At 35.9% G+C, this 17188-nt stretch overlaps 1 long non-coding RNA gene across 3 annotated transcripts in view; it reads left to right on the forward strand.

Moving 5' to 3' along the window:
• LOC307186261 overlaps nt 1-17188 on the forward strand; it is a 572345-nt gene that overhangs the window by 16721 nt on the left and 538436 nt on the right. Inside the window, exon 1 of one of the 3 annotated variants that reach the window (XR_013828293.1) lies at nt 8419-8558. The exons of the other annotated variants lie outside the window; for them this stretch is intronic. This is a non-coding gene — a long non-coding RNA (uncharacterized lncRNA). Of the gene's footprint in view, nt 1-8418; nt 8559-17188 lie in introns of those variants that run through there. 3 annotated transcript variants of the gene reach the window in all.

A 17188-nucleotide genomic window follows, 5' to 3' on the forward strand; every position in this document is an offset into this window, starting at 1 on the left:
GTCTCTCCATACAAATTTTAAGATTTTTTATTCTAGTTGTGTAAAAAATGCCACTGGTAACTTGATAGGGATTGCATTGAATCTGTAGATTGCTTTGGGTAGTACAGTCATTTTCACAATATTGATTCTTCAATACAAGAATAGGGTATATCTCTCCATCTGTTTTTGTCATCTTTGATTTCTTTCATCAGTATCTTATAGTTTTCTGAGTACAGGTCTTTCACCTCCTTAGGTAGGTTTATTCCTAGGTATTTTATTCTTTTTGTTGTAATGGTGAATAGGATTGTTTCCTTAATTTATCTTTCTGGTCTTTCATTGTTAGTGTATAGGAATACAGGAGATTTCTGTGCATTCATTTTGTATCCTGCAACTTTACCAAATTCATTGATTAGCTCTAGTAGTTTTCTGGTGGCATCTTTCGGATTATCTATGTATAGTATCATGTCATCTGCAAACTATGACAGTTTTATTTCTTCTTTTCCAATTTGTATTCCTTTTCTTTCTTTTTCTTCTCTGATTGCTGTGGCTAGGACTTCCAAAACTTATGAGTAATAACAGTGGTGAGAGTGGACATCCTTGTCTTGTTCCTGATCTTAGAGGACATGCTTTCAGTTTTTCACCATTGAGAATGATGTTTGCTTTGGGTTTGTCACCTATGGCCTTCATTATGTTGAGGTAGGTTCCCTCTATGCCCAGTTTCTGGAGAGTTTTTTTTATCATAAATGGGTGTTGAATTTTGTCAAAAGCTTTCTCTGCATCTGTTGAGATGATCATATGGTTTTTATTCCTCAGTTTATTAATATGGTATATCACATTGATTGATTTGCATATATTGAAGAATCCTTGCATCCCTGGGATAAATAAATTCCACTTGATCGTGGTGATGATCCTTTTAATGTGCTGTTGGATTCTGTTTGCTAGTATTTTGTTGAGGATTTTTGCATCTATATTCATCAGTGATATTGGTCTGTAATTTTCTTTTTCTGTAGTATCTTTGTCTGGTTTTGGTATCAGGGTGATGGTGACCTCATAGAATGAGTTTGGGAGTGCTCCTTCCCGTGCAATTTTTTGGAAGAGTTTGAGAAGGATGGGTGTTAGTTCTTCTCTAAATGTTTGATAGAATTCACCTATGAAGCCATCTGGTCTTGGACTTTTGTTTGTTGGAAGATTTTTATTTATAGTTTCAATTTCATTACTTGTGATTGATCTGTTCATATTTTCTATTTATTCCTGCTTCAGTCTTGGAAGGCTATACCTTTCTAAGGACTTGTCTGTTTCTTCCAGGTTGTCCATTTTATTGGCATAGAGTTGCTTGTAGTAGTCTCTTAAGGTGCTTTGTATTTCTGCAGTGTCTGTTGTAACTTCCCCTTTTTTATTTCTAATTTTATTGATTTGAGTCCTCTCCCTCTTTTTCTTGATGAGTCTGGCTAAAGGTTTATCAATTTTGTTTATCTTTTCAAAGAGCAACATTTAGTTTTATTGATCTTTGCTACTGTTTTCTTTGTTTCTATTTCATTTATTTCTGCTCTGATCTTTATGATTTCTTTCTTTCTACTAACTTTGTGTTTTGTTTGTTCTTCTTTTTCTAGTTACTTTAGGTGTAAGGTTAGATTGTTTATTTGAGAGTTTTCTTGTTTTTTGAGGTAGGATTGTATTGCTGTATATTTCCCTCTTTGAACTGCTTTTGTTGCATCCCATAGGTTTTGGATCATTGTGTTTTCATTGTTGTTTGTCTCTAGGTATTTTTTGATTTCCTCTTTGATTTCTTCAGTGATCTCTTGGTTATTTAGTAATGTATTATTTAGCCTCTATGTGTTTGTGTTTTTTACGTGTTTTTTCCTGTAATTGATTTCTAGTCTCATAGTGTTGTGGTTGGAAAAGATGCTTGATATGATTTCAGTTTTCTTAAATTTTCCAAGGCTTATTTTGTCACCCAAGATTTGATCTGTCTTGGAGAATATTCTGTGTGCCTTGAGAAGAAAGTGTAATCTGCTGCTTTTGGATGGAATGTCCTATAAATATCAATTAAATCTATCTGGTCTATTTTGTCACTTAAAGCTTGTGTTTCCTTATTAATTTTCTGTCTAGATGATCTGTCCATTGGTGTAAGTGAGGTGTTAAAGTCCCCCACTATTTTTGTGTTACTGTCGATGTCCTCTTTTATAGCTGTTAGCATTTGCCTTATGTATTGAAGTGCTCCTATGTTGGGTACATATATATTTATAATTGTTATATCTTCTTGTTGAATTGATCCCTTGATCATTATGTAGTGTTCTTACCTGTCTCTTGTAACATTCTTTATTTTAAAGTTTGTTTTATCTGATATGAGTATTGCTACTCCAGCTTTATTTTGATTTCCATTTGCATGGAATATCTTTTTCCATTCCCTCACTTTCAGTCTGTATGTGTCCCCAGGTCTGGGAAGTGGGTCTCTTGTAGGCAGCATATAGATGGGTCTTGTTTTTGTATCCAGTCAGCCAACTTGTGTATTTTGGTTGGAGCATTTAATCCATCCACATTTAAGGTAATTATCAATATGTATGTTCCTATTATCATGTTCTCAATTGTTTGGGGTTTGTTTTTGTAGGTCCTTTTCTTCTCTTGTGTTTCCCACTTAGAGAAGTTCCTTTAGTATTTGTTGCAGAGCTGATTTGGTAGTGCTGAGTTCTCTTAGCTTTTGCTTTTCTGTAAAGCTTTTGACTTCTCCATTGAAACTGAATGAGATCCTTGCTGGTTAGAGTAATCTTGCTTGTAGGATCTTCCCTTTCATCACTTTAAATATACCTTGCCACTCCCTTCTGGCTTGTAGAGTCTCGGCTGAGAAATCAGCTGTTAACCTTATGGGAGTTCCGTTGTATGTTGTTTGTCATTTTTTGTTGTTGCTTTAAATAACTTTTCTTTGCTTTTAATTTTTATCAATTTGATGACTATGTGTCTCCGTGTGTTTCTCCTTGGATTTATCCTGCCTGGGACTCTTTGCACTTCTTGGACTTGGGTAGCTATTTCCTTCCCATGTTAGGGAAGTTTTCAACTATAATCTCTTCAGATATTTTCTCGGGTCCTTTCTCTCTCTCTTCCCCTTCTGGGACCCCTATAATGTGAATGTTGGTGCATTTAATGTTGTCCCAGAAGTCTCTTAGGCTGTCTTCACTTCTTTTCATTCTTTTTCCTTTATTCTGTTCTGCGGCTGTGTATTCCATCATTCTGCCTTCCAGGTCACTTGTCCGTTCTTCTGCCTCAGTTATTCTGCTATTGATTCCTTCTAGTGTACTTTTCAATTCAGTCATTGTATTGTTCATCTCTGTTTGTTTGTTCCTTAATTCTTCTAGTTGTTTGTTCTTTAATTCTTCTAGGTCTTTGTTAAACATTTCTTGCATCATCTCCGTCTTTGTCTCCATTCTTTCTCCGAGGTCCTGCATCATCTTCACTATCTTTATTCTGAATTCTTTTCTGGAAGGTTGCTTATCTCCACTTCATTTAGTTGTTTTTCTGGGGTTTTATCTTGTTCCTTCATCTGGTACATAGTCCTCTGTCTTTTCATTTTGTCTGTCTTTCTGTGAATGTTTTCATTCCACAGGCTGCAGGATTGTAATTCTTCTTGCTTCTGCTGTCCACCCTCTCATGGATGAGGCTATCTAAGAGTGTTCTGCAAGCTTCCTGATGGGAGGTACTGGTGGTTGGTAGAGCTGGGTGTTGCTCTGGTGGGCAGAGCTCAGTAAAACTTTAATCCACTTGTCTGCTGGTGGGTGGGGCTGAGTTCCCTCCCTGTTGGTTGTTTGGCCTAAGGTGACCCAACACTGGAGGCTACATGCTCTTTGGTGGGGATAATGGTAGACTCTGGAAGTGCTCATGCCAAGAAGTACTTCCCAGAACTTCTACTGCCAGTGTCCTTGTCCCCACGGTGAGCCACAGCCATCCTCTGTCTCTGCAGGAGACCCTCCAATACTAGCAGGTAGGTCTGGTTCAATCTCTTGGGGTCACTGCTCCTTCCCTTGGGTCCTGATGCGCACACTACTTTGTGTGTGCCCTCCAGGAGTGGAGTCTCTGTTTCCCCCAGTTCTGTCAAAGTCCTGCAATCAAATCTCACTAGCCTTCAAATGATTCTCTCTGGGCACTCCCCATCCTGTTGCTGGACCTTCAGGTTGGGAAGCCTGACATGGGGCTCAGAACCTTCAGTCCAGTGGGTGGACTTCTGTGGTATAATTGTTCTCCAGTTTGTGAGTCACCCACCTACTGGTTATGGGATTTGATTTTATTGTTCTTGCGCCCCTCTTACCATCTCATTGTGGCTTCTCCTTTGTCTTTTTATGTGGAATATCTTTTTTGGTGAGTTCCAGTGTCTTCCTGTCAATGATTGTTCAGCAGTTAGTTGTGATTCTGATGCTCTTGCAAGAGGGAGTGAGTGCATGTCCTTCTACCCTGCCATCTTGATCCAATCTCCCCTAGAGCATAATTTGTTAATATAATGTAAAATATAATTTTAAATACTCTTCAACATGAAAAATTGCATTTCTAGGAATTTTCCTAAGGGAAATAATAGTGCAAGTGCACTCAAATATGTGTACTGAAATGTTCACATTAGAGTATATGATAGGGAAAATAATTCTGCAACCTAAATTTCCATCAGAAGAAGATTGCATAAATAATTATGGTGCATACTTCCAGTAAAATGCAATGTAGTTAAAAGTGAATGAGCTAATTTTTATTTATGTGCATTTAAATTGTTTATATTGTCTTAAGTAAAATAGAGAAAATTTAAAAAAATAGTTTAGCAAATCTTGGTTTGGTAAACACACCAATATATATGAATATAAAAATCGGGGAGAATATACTTCACAATACCTACTGTAGTTATCTCTCATTACTGGCATCATGGGTGGCTGTTTCTTTTAAATTTTTTCTGTGTAACATTTGACAGTGAGGCATGGTTACTCTTGTGGTCAGAGAAGAAAAAAAGAGAATTTCAAAAAGAAAAATAATGGATTTATTAGATAGAAGACTTCATAAATCTGTGTTTCCATTTTTTATAATAGTTGAGAGAGTACAGGAAACAAATTTTACTTGTTAGTGAAATCTTCATTTCTGTTGCACCCACAAAACTTTGTAATTATTATACTTACAGTTCAGTGGTGCTAGGGAAATATTTTTATGCAAGAATTGTTGGACCCATAGACAGATGGGGATATTGGGACCCCTCATAGCAGGTGGACAGTCCTATGGCTAGAAGTACATGCTTCTGGCTATTGCTTAATATGATTTCTCCAGAAAGTTGTTCAATCCATGGGATGAAAGAAGGTGATAAAAAGGAGATTGAGTAGGAGACCTCATGTTGCCATTAAGAAATTCTGTAACCAATAAAGAGCTTATATGACTTTTCCCATTTTTTATTATTCAGGTAAATAATGGGGCTAGGAAAGTGCATATATGTTAAGTAAATCATTATTATGGCTACCCAGAAGTAGTTTCATTCCTGATTCATCTATAAATAGATTTTGGACTAAGAGTTTTAAAATTCAGACCAAACACCACACATCCTTGGTAAAACTTGCTAGTTCTAATTCTATGGTTCATCTCTCTCTCTCTCTTCCTCTTTCTCTCTCTCTCTCTCCCCCCCCCCCCTCTCTCTCTCTCTATATATATATATATATAAAATATGTGTGTCTATGTATGTATGTATGTATGTATGTATGTATCTATCGACATTTGTATGTATGCATTTCATCTTAAGAAATTTTCTCAAATTTATGCCAGTATGCTTTTCCCCCTTCTAGCCATGTATCATGGTATTTATTTCATAATGTTGTAGGGAAAAATAGAATTTCATTGTTTCCCTTTGTATTTCTTTGATTACTAATATGGTTGAATGTTTTTTTTTTGTTTTTTTTGTTTTTTTTTGTGGCCTCTCCCGTTGCGGAGCACAGGCTCTGGATGCGCAGGCCCAGCGGCCATGGCTCACGGGCCCAGCCGCTCCGCGGCACGTGGGATCCTCCTGGACCGGGGCACGAACTCGCGTCCCCTGCATCGGCAGGCAGATTCTCAACCACTGCGCCACCAAGGAAGCCCTGAATGTTGTTTTATTTACTCTTTTTGGGACCAGCTATTTAAAATTTTTTGTTACTGTTCTTTGCCCTTTTGTCCTAGAGCAGAGGTTGGCAAACTATGGGCTACAGGCCCGTAGTTATTTTTGTAAATAAAGTTTCATTGAGACACAACCAGACCCATTGATTTCTGTATCATATTGTCTATTTTTTTTTCTTGCTACAACAGTAGGGACAAGTAGTTATGATAGGATTGTATGGCCATCAAGAGCTAAAATATGTAATCTCTGACACTCTACAGAAAGAGTTTATGAGTCCCTAGTCATGTTTTCGAGGGATAATTTTTTTTAATTTTTTTGAATTGACGTGAATGAGCTATTTATGTAAGAATTTTTACTTTTGTTTGAAATTTTTCTTGCAAATATTTAATTTCATGTCTTTTGCTTGCTTGATCAGGCCCTGATGGTTTCCATCTCTACTCCCTCTTTCTCTCAAACACCCTGAGCCTGGGGTGCTGGAATGATGAATAATATAGTGTCCTTTGACTTAGAAGGACTATTACCATCCTTTTTACCATGAATGGTGGATGGACCAATTTATTATCTTGGTCATCACTTTCTCACCAAAATGTTTGTAACTCTCATTCTTGACCTAGATGTTAAGGAATATCCATTTCTGAGAATCATTTAGAACACTTCTATTTCTATTCAGCCTTGATGTCCTAACTATGATAAAGCTTTGAAGCTGTAAGTAAATGCTTTATATGGACTCTTTACTTATTATCTTTTTTAAAAATAATACCTTATGTTCTACAGCATTTTAAATCTTTGCTGGATGTTTTTATGTGGCTTTACTCTTACTTTTCTCCTTTTTATTCATCTCTTTTCCTTCGTATTTCCTGTCCCACTTCTTAACTGTTTCTTGCTAGTGACTTAGCTTTATTCAAACATTTGTTTTCCATGTGGTACCATTAGTTCTGAGGGACATTTTTTTAAAAATTAAGAGCTAATTATATTGTCATGTAGCTTTCTTGTATAGCTTATTAGTCAACAGGTGTTTTCCAAATTGAAGAAATGGATCAAATTCCTGCTTCCTATTTACACTTATATGATCCAATTATTTTTTTCAACAAATGTTTCTCCATTACAGTGATCAAATAACATTACTGTGACTTATCTATATTTCCATGTTTATCTGAACATTAAAAGTAGAGGAAGATAGACATAACTAGTCTGTACAATATTCAGTTATCCTCTCCTTCCTAAGCACACTTAAAGACTCCTGAGTCTGTCTTGTCATTAGGGCAGGGTCATATGTCTAACTGTGGACTATGGTTGTGAGAAGAAGTGACACATGTCACTTAAAGTCTGAGACGTTTAAGTGTGATTGTAAGTTCCTTTTGACCTGGCAACCTTGACAGCCATGGATTGAGATGGCCAGCTAAAAAACAGTGGCACCACTGATAGCCTGGTTCCCTGAGTGACTATATAGAGGAGTTCCCTTGAAACGTGTACATTTCACATGAATAAGAAATTAACCTGTGTTATGATAAGATACTTAGATTCTGTGGTTAATTTGCTACCACAAATTAACACACAGTTTTACCTTATCTTTACTCACTAACACAGAAATTAGCTTTAGGAAAGAGGGCTCTACTATAATAAAACAATTGATATGTACTTGTGGACCCGCAGTGGACAGTAAGAAAAATGATCCCAGAGGAGACAAAGAAGAAAATGAATGTTATGTAGCAGTGAAACATTTGGTGAAACTCTTGCATGTCAGAACTTGGAAGGCAGATCATACGCCTAGGTAACTGTTAGCTCCTAGGTAAGATGTAGAAAACAGAACCATAACAGTATATGCTAACTGCCATTGGCTATGCTTGACAGGGTATCACAAAAATAAAGATGAACTCAGAAAAGAATTAGCTGGTTCGCAAGCAGAAATGAAGATATAATGAGGGTCTAGAAATATGGATTCCCTTAGTATTGGAAAAGCCAACTGCTTCTAGACCCAAACTACACTCAAAGGAATTTTACAGAGGCTTTAAGTAACAAACATTCAACAAGACCTTTCAGTTGATTATAGTACTTAAGGCAGAGAAAGTTTTAAAAATCAGGTCTTCTCACCTGTTATTACAGATAAGCTTCAGTTAGCCACTATCAAATTGAGAGAAAAAGACAGGAGGTTGAGAAAACAAAGAGCTACTGGAGATTTGAGAACTAGGTATTTGAAAGTGTGGGTGTGGTTACTGGCATGTGGAGCTGACTGGAAACAAATAGAGAAGAAGCCTCTTAAGTATTTGAGAGAAATGTACTGCCAAAGAAACCACAGGCCTGGACTGAAGGGACCTTTGACTGTAGAAGCTGAAAATGGCCTTTGTGCTCACAACCTTCTGTGAACAAGAAGGAGCCTGAAGAAGCTGTGCAGCCCTGAGACTTATTTCCAGATACAGTCAAAGAAGGGAATGGGAAAAAAAAGGAACTGCCATAGGGTGGCTACTGAAGGCACACGCAGGTAGGGAGCCTCCCATGAGTGTCTCAGCAGGACTTCAGGATTTATACGGGCTGCTGATTATGTCTGATTGTCTTCTTTCTAAAAGTGAGTGTGTTATTGTAATTATCCTGGTCCTGTCACTCCTTTGTTTATTGAGAATGAGAGAGAAAGAGCGAGTGTGTGTGTGTGTGTGTGTGTGTGTGTGTGTGTGTGTGTGTGAATGAGATTCAGGCTCTCTCCATTTGAGTTGCTGAGTATGTGTTATGTGTGGGAAGAAGAAGGAACTGAATATTTAGAGAATAGAAAGTGATGAGATTACTAGTCTTTGCCATAGTTGACTCTTTTCCCTTTGCTTGAAAATTTCCTAATATCCCTTGAAGTTTATGTTGGGGCCATAGCTTGCCAGTGAACTGTGAACAGAAATGAATTACTTCTCTTATGAGCAGCTTTGGGTTTTCTAAGCTCTCTCTTCCTTTGCTGTGGCCAATGCCGAAGCATCACAAGATGCAGCATCACCAGATACTGAAGTCTCTGTCAGCCCAGGTCCCTCAAAACACTTGCAGGGGAGAAACCTCTGTTAATCCAAGTCAGATATATATTAGGGTAAGAAGTGACATATACTGTTCTGCTAAGCCAGTGAGATTTGGAGTTAATGATTTTTTTTAAGATGAATTTTATAAAACGTTTTCTGTTTGGAAAAGCTCACCTGGGATTTTTTCAGTAAACATTGGAGTAGACCACTTAAATAAGAAACCAAAGCTGCTCACAATAAAGACTGTTTGATATAGCTTAAGCTAGGAGAAAGCTGAAAGCTCCTGTTTGCAAATTCTGATCCCCTAAAACTGTATCTCATGCCCTAACAATTGTTCCTAAATCATGAGAGGTAAATTATCTGATTTTAAACACATCACATTTTTAATATTTTAACCATCTCAAAAGACTGATTAAAGTTGTATGTATTTTCTTTTCAGTAAACAATATTGGTTTTTATCTATAATGATGAGCAGGTAGAAAGCTACATAACACCTGATTTAATTAGGCTGGTCTCATTTTCTAAGTTAATTTATTTTTACCTAGAGACATCAGAGTAACTCAGATATTTTTAAAGGATCTGAACAAACAACAGTGTTTGCATTAGAGAAATAAAGCATTCACTATTTAAAATGTTCAAAGGACATAAATCTGCAGTTAACACCAGCATAAATTAGGCACAGGTTTAAATCTGCAGTTAACACCAGCATAAATTAGGCACAGGTTTAATGTGTGATGATGAGTCAAGAACCTCTATCCAACACACCACACCACGAGAATATTTATTTTTCTGCTTAATTATTGGCATAAAGTTTAATGAGAAATGAAGTTTCATAGGAAAGGTAAATAAGAGTGCTAAAAATGGATAGAGTTCACTGAAAGAGAAGTTGGGAAACTGAAACTTAGTTTTATAGGAACAAAGAAAATTTCAACAGATAAAATTGAACTGTGCTACTTAGGAAATACACACACATCATTTTTGTTTACATAAATGATCATTTCTAACTATATTGTATATAGTGGAGATGGTCAAATTTCCATACTTGCAAATTAAAATTTGCACATGAAATTGCCTGTATGATAGACATTCCCCAAGCTTTTCAGTTTAATTTGCTAATGTTGACTCTTATTTTCTTGTTTAAACTCAACTCTTTCTTTAGAGTAGTCTTTCATCTCTCTGTAGTAGGCTCAGATCTTGTGCTTGACCTGCCCACAAATATAAGACAGATGGAAATAAATAACCCACTAGAAAATTCACTTGACATAAGTACTGCATTTTATGTCTTAGAGGACTGGAAATGAGTCTGACTTTGAAGTCATTGACACTTAGAGAAAATAAATCTTTCTTTTTTTCCATTCAGTTGAAGCTCTCTGGCCTTCAAACTCATGCAATAGTAAATTCATTGACACTGCATTTGCAAGGTTGATGTTCCATTTCTAGGGGAAAAAATGTTCACTACAATTAGATAATATGGTTCTCTTTTGGTCAGAGAGGGTTTCTAAAGTGTACTTCACGCAGGAAACAGAAAAGTGAGTATTTCATTTTTGGGAGTAAGTTTGTATTGCTGTTTAGAAATCTGAATTTATTAATGGCTTTATAAATCCAATATTCATGCTAATAAAGATTTTTGTAACAAATGAAAGCAATATTATTTTTTATTACATGAATTACATTAATTGGAAGTGATTTGTATATATTTCCTAGTATGGTAGAATGCTTCTTTCCTTTTCATGGCATCCCACAAATTCTCAATGTAATAATATTGCATTAAGAGTAATTCTTTGTTGAGATGATTTAAATGAATTTCTTTGCTATAGTAATCATTAAAGCTTAGTGATCCACAGTTTTTAAGTCATTGAAAACAAAAGCAAAATTATATTGGAATTTGGGACAAATATTCCACAAATCCGTTTCACCCTAAAACTTGAAATTAAAGCAACTGATAACAGCAATTAGTGAGCCTACTAAAGAAATATCCCGTGGAGCTAATTTTAGGTAAGAGACAAAGAGTAAGGCAGGCAGATGCTTAGAATAGTAAATTTTCAAGATATTAATATTAACCTTTTTAAATTCATCATTGCTGCTTGAGCATTTTTAGGCAGATAATTTATCTGCATCTTTCCATGTTTAATGAGGAACATCTCTATGTTTTTGGTGAAATGCTTGAAATAGTTTGACTTTGAGGGCTATTTTACCCATGCTCCAAACCCCAAATCAGTTAATAGAGTTAACTGATTAATATGAATATTGGAAGCATAAAGACAAATTAAAACTTCTCTCTCTCAACCAAATTTTTCTAACAAAAATAAGCAAAAGTGTAGAAACACTATGAAAATGAAAATAAGAGAAACAAATGCCAGCTATGCCTTGGACTATAAGCAATTTCTGGAACAATTAATGGAAAAATGATCTGGTTTAATCGATTACTTGAGAGGCTCAGAACATATCACTTATGAATTTTTATGTATTTTACATAAATGAGAAATTCTAAAATTGAAGTAGCTAAAAGATGTTTTCTTACCTCAAAACTCTACACCTGTAACTTACTTGAATCACCTGCAGTCTGTTCTTCCTGCCCTTAGATAATGCCATGAGTTAATTGCTCCCGCTGCCAAAACATTTTAAAAAATGTATTTTAAATTGTTTTAGAAACTGAATTTATAATAACTTCTTCAGATGCTCAAAACCTAGTGCAGGATTGTGTTACATCCTTAAGAGATAGCAGAGTTTTCATAAAAATAACTAAAGAATCAGTAAATAATAAACAGGAAGACAATCTTAGAGATACTTCAATTACTTAAAGGAGTTTATGTTGCCAGATGTCACTAAAGGGCATTGAGAAGATTTAGGTTGAACATTGAAGAAATCTTTTGATTAAGGAAAGGATTATGAGCAGAGCTGCTCTTCGATAGAGATATTAGTAGAGGCAGTGGTGATATTAGGGTAATAATGTTTCTCGAGCGCTTGCTATGTGCTAAGCACTGTGCTACATGCATTCCAAGAATTCACATTTAATTCAGTCCTTTACAGTCCTGAACTTCATTTTATCCTCATGTTGCAGATAAGAAAACTGAGTCTTAGAAAACCTCACTTGTCCAGGATCACAAACCTAGAGGGTTATGGAGCTGAGACTAGAGCAGCTAAGCCAGTAAAAGTTGCTTAAATTCTCTAGGTCTTAGATTTTTCCTATGTAGAATGAAGATAATAAGACCCATCTTTTATAAGGTTTGTAGTAGAAGATGAGGTAGTAGGTGAAAGCACCTAACTCATGTTTAATGAATATTATTTATCCTCCTTGATTAAGTAGGATTATACATATTGCTCAAACTCTGTCATTTATAACATTGCATTTAAATTTTGTGTATATCCTATTACTAAGCTATGAACTCTGGGAAAACTTGGCTGGAACCATGTTTTATTCCTTCCATGTATCCTTGTCTTGCACCTAGTACATGTCCCAGGACATAGGAAGCATGCAATATTTGTTGCCTGTATGAAAAACTAATGAGAGATAGGGCAAGGGAGCACATCCATCTACTTACTGCAGTTTGGAAGGCACCTGGAAACATTCAGATTTTAAAAGACACTTGCTGTTTGACTCAGCAACTTTATTTCTAAAAATATATCCTAAGGAAACCTTGAGATTTTTGTACCAAGATATATTTTCAATTATAGTCATTAAGACACTGTCTTCAATAGGGAAAAATTAAAAACGTCTTAATTGCCAATTTAAAAATTGTGCAACAGGCATACAATGGAATAGTGTACAAATGCACTTATTAGTGGTGAAAGAGTCTCATGATATATTTGTTGACAAGTGTAAAAGGCTGGTTATGCAACCATATGATCCTTTTTCTGTAACAGACATACAACAGGCCCCAAACGGAGTTGTGTATGCTAAGCCCCACATCACCAAACTGAGACTTAACTATAGTTTTGGCTCTCCTAGAAATGAAATCTTAAACCAGGTGATCAGGAATCACTTAATCAGTACTAGTTAGGTCATCTGCCTGATAGACTCCTGCCATCCTGCAAAGGAAAGGAACTTTGCAATAACCAACCTGCTTTTTTGCCTGGTATAACTTCCTTGTTCCCGTGCACTTCTGTCTTTCATTTTTTACAGGTCCTCAGAGCTCCTTTCTTATCTGCTAGATTGGATGCTGCCCAATTCGAATCAATTTTTCCTCAAATAAAAATTTTAATATGCCCTCAGTCTATCTTTTGACGATATATATGCATGCACACATACATATTATAAAAGTATATAAATAAAAAAAATTAACAACTGTTATATCTGGGGAAAGGATCATAGGTTATCTTTATTTCCCCATACTTTTCTTTATTCCTATGAGTTATTTTGTAGAAAGCACTTTTTTTAATATTTGAGAAAACAATCATTTATTTTAAGAAACGAGGGGAGCATCATTTTCAATAATGACTTTTGATACCGGACCTCAGCAGCAGACAATGTTTCAGGTTTTTAAAATCTTTAGCAAATCACATTTTAAAAAAAATCGTTCAGTATTATGGAATGATTAAAAGCAACAAGGTCTTTTTGGCTAGTGGCCTCCTTTTTGTTTCTTTGCAAACAACTAAACATAGAAAAGCCTTTCAGTACTTTCTCAGTTTGCCTCTTTTTTAACCCTTCGTGCTTACATGAGGTCAGATATACAGAACTTTGAATCACTGAGATGGGATTTGTCTGTGTGGTTTAATAATGGGGAAAGCCACAGGATATGTTTGAAAAACTCTCAGTTAGGTAAAGCAACAGAATCCCAAGGCACTTCATTCTGATTTTTTAAAGATAAGAGTGCACATTAATATTAAATGGACAGATTTATTTCTGACTATTTCAGAGAAATATTGACAATGGAACACTTGGTTGTATGCAGGTTGTATGTAAGCCCATGTAGGAAGGAGTTGTGTAATTCAAAGTAAAACAGACTTCCATGTTCCATCTGTGGGGAGAGTGGAGCCTTGGTAACTGTTGTTTGTCATAGTGGACAGAATGAGATACAGAAAGACAGACCCAAGAAGAGGGGCAGTAAATATGGAAAAGTATGTATATAGTATATGAATATATGAGTAAATGTGATTCCAGAAATCAAAATTGGGATCAGAATATGAGATTTCAGGAAAACTAGCCTCCTGGGATACCTATAGAATAATTTTTAAACATTCAGTGTTAAATTGTAGGAGTTTTAAGTAATTATAAGGGCGTCTCCAGTGCAAAGGTTTGGGCAAAATTGAAATCAATTGCCCTGTCCCTTGTCCTTAAAGGGAATTTCTTTCCTGGCTTATTACTGCTTATTATGATCTTTGCAGTTGAGAATTCCAAACTGAAGTGGAGCAACTAGAACACAGAAGAACTGTGAATATGACTTGGGAGAATTTTGCAACAGTGGTGGTTATCTTCTATACAATTCTATTTTTCTTGTCAAAGACTATAATTGCCATTTTTATAAAACATTTTTCTCACAGAGAAACTTTCTATATGAAGAATATAAAACTTAGTTTTGAGTATTAGACCTGTGGGATTCAATACTGGAGACCACCAGTTCTTTTTTATTATGTGAAATAAATGAGATTTGCCCTACAGTAGGGTCTGTAATTATTCAGCTCCTCCAAAAGTAGCTCCTGACTTTGATTTTGCAAAACACATTAATATTAATTTTGTTACTTGAACATTTGCTTTTAATATGACAGAATCCACATGCTTGGTTAAGTCCAACATATGCTGTTTATTATTCAGGTTTGTCTGTTCCTGAAGGTGCAGCACATAAATCAAATCTAAATTGAGCCAACACCACTTCTCCCTTATGCCATGATATCTGGGGATGAGGTTGTTGGCTAAGGAATCATGAGGAAGAGTGAGACACTTCTGTGCATTGAATGTGACACAATATATTTAGAATCCTTTGTGAGATATTCTCATTTCTCTCAATAGTGACACCACTACCAGTCAGGAACTTGAAATATTACCACTATAAGTATTCCTGTATAGGAAGTTATTTTGCTTAGCTTTTGAAATCTGTTTAGTAGTTGCATATGAGCTTACAAGAAACATGGAATTCAAAAATTAATTTGGTTTAGTGAGACTGAAGGTTTCACACTTACCGGGTTGATCTTAACATCTGGGATACAAGAATGCAACATTAATAAAATACATGTTTAAAAAGGTTTGGTGGCCATTTTTATTCCTTTGGTCTTCAGTGGAATAAAATGTTGGTTACAGCAACATTCAGATAGATGTTGGGGCACTTATATAAAAATGTTTTTTTAATCCCAGAACTAAAGAAATATGGGGAGACATCTTTGTTAGCAGTTTCTTAAATTGTCTTTATAATCAAACTACTTATTTTTATATTGAGGTGTTCTGAAGTGAAATTTCTGTGCCAATTTCTCATGCTTCCATATTCTCTATTCAATGTAGAGATATTTATCGAGCTCATGAATGCAACATACTGTTCATTGGAGACCATAGGCCTGACCTCAAGACTCTCCAACTCTGATCTGAAAGACAGACATATTGGCACAACCAATTTGTCAGGTGGACCAGCTTAGTTTGAATATTACCTTCTCCAGAACGCTTTCCTCTATTGTTTGTTTGTTCACTTGTTCGCTTTCTCTTTCCTGAGCTGACACTTCTCTTCCCTACCTGTCAACTTTCATGATAGCTTTTATCTTTAAGGTTTGGTTGCAAGGAACAGATTCATTCAAGTTACGTAAAAATAAAAGTGAAACTCTTATACGAATTTTTAAGGCCCGGAAATGGAATCTTCTCAGGAGTAGATCAGGCATTCTGGCTCCTTCTCCAGCTTACCCTGGGCCTCAATGGTTTCTCTACCTGACATTTCTGTCCCTCTCTCCTCTGACTAGCATGGCCTTGGTGACCTGTTTCTCTATGTCCTCTCTTCCTGCCCCTGCCCTTACTGCTGGGTTTCTGTTTTTAATTCCCAGTATAAGAATGATCACTTTACTTTCCATGTCAGTTTGCCTCCAGGAGTCTCAGAAAGCCCATGGAAGGCTTCACTACAGTTGTCCTGTAGCTTTCACTCATTGCTGACACTCTGGTAAGCATCTGTAATTAGTGAAGCAAAACCGAAAGATTAGCAAGGCCATAATGCACATTTGGATATTCTGTGAATGCCTAATAAGTGGAAGGTAAATATTTTGTTTATATATAAACAAACGTATTTGTTTATATTTGTTTTTATTTTGTGTATGCATACTAAAAAAGTGTCCAGGACCTCTGTTTCTGCTAAAGATTGTCAGAAAGCTGGAGAAAAAGAACATAATGATTAGTCAAAATGGACTTAACATTGGGATTAAAATGCTGTCTACTATTCTTTGAAACAGAAATAAAAATATTTCTGTCTGAATAACTGTCAAGATACTTAATGTATCAGAAGCCATTATGATATTAAAACATGGAGAATTGGTTCATTGAATTCTGTTAAGTCCTCATCATGTCTGACCTCTCTGTATTTGGTGGTATGGGCCACTCTTCTCCTCTAGACCCTTCCTTTTTCCTTGGCTTCAAAAATGTTACTCTGCCCTGTTTCTCTTCTAACCTTTCTAGCTATTTCTTCACAGACTCTTCTGTTGGATTCTCTCTTTCTTTTTTTCTCCACTCTCCAAGGATTTCTGTTATTCAGGCTATTGTTTTAGATATGTTCGCAATTATACAACTGTCCTAACCAACATCCTTCTTTCATCAGCTGTAATCACGAAATCTAGGTTTCCATCTTCAACTTCTACACTGCTAAGTTTCAAATTACAGGACACTTCTAGCTGGCTACTTACAGACACAGGCAGTCCTGTCTTGCCAAATTGAACTCTGTCTCCACCTCTCATCCTGACACCACTTCTGACTTTTGTATTTCTTATGTCAGCATTTCCAATTAGCCATTACGTTGGAAAGAGTGACTGTCTACTTCTTACTCTTAACTCCCAGAGTGGATCCGTAATCATATTATTTACTTACCACTATCATAGTTTAAAACTTCCTCATACCTTGCGTAACTTTTTTCCTGATTTGAGGGTCATTCTTCTTTATTCTACCATCTTTATTGCTTCTAGAGTGAGTTTACTAGACTATAAATATATCAAGCTAGTC

This window comes from Stenella coeruleoalba (genome assembly GCF_951394435.1).
Source record: "Stenella coeruleoalba genome assembly, chromosome: 5".
NCBI lineage: Eukaryota > Metazoa > Chordata > Mammalia > Artiodactyla > Delphinidae > Stenella > Stenella coeruleoalba.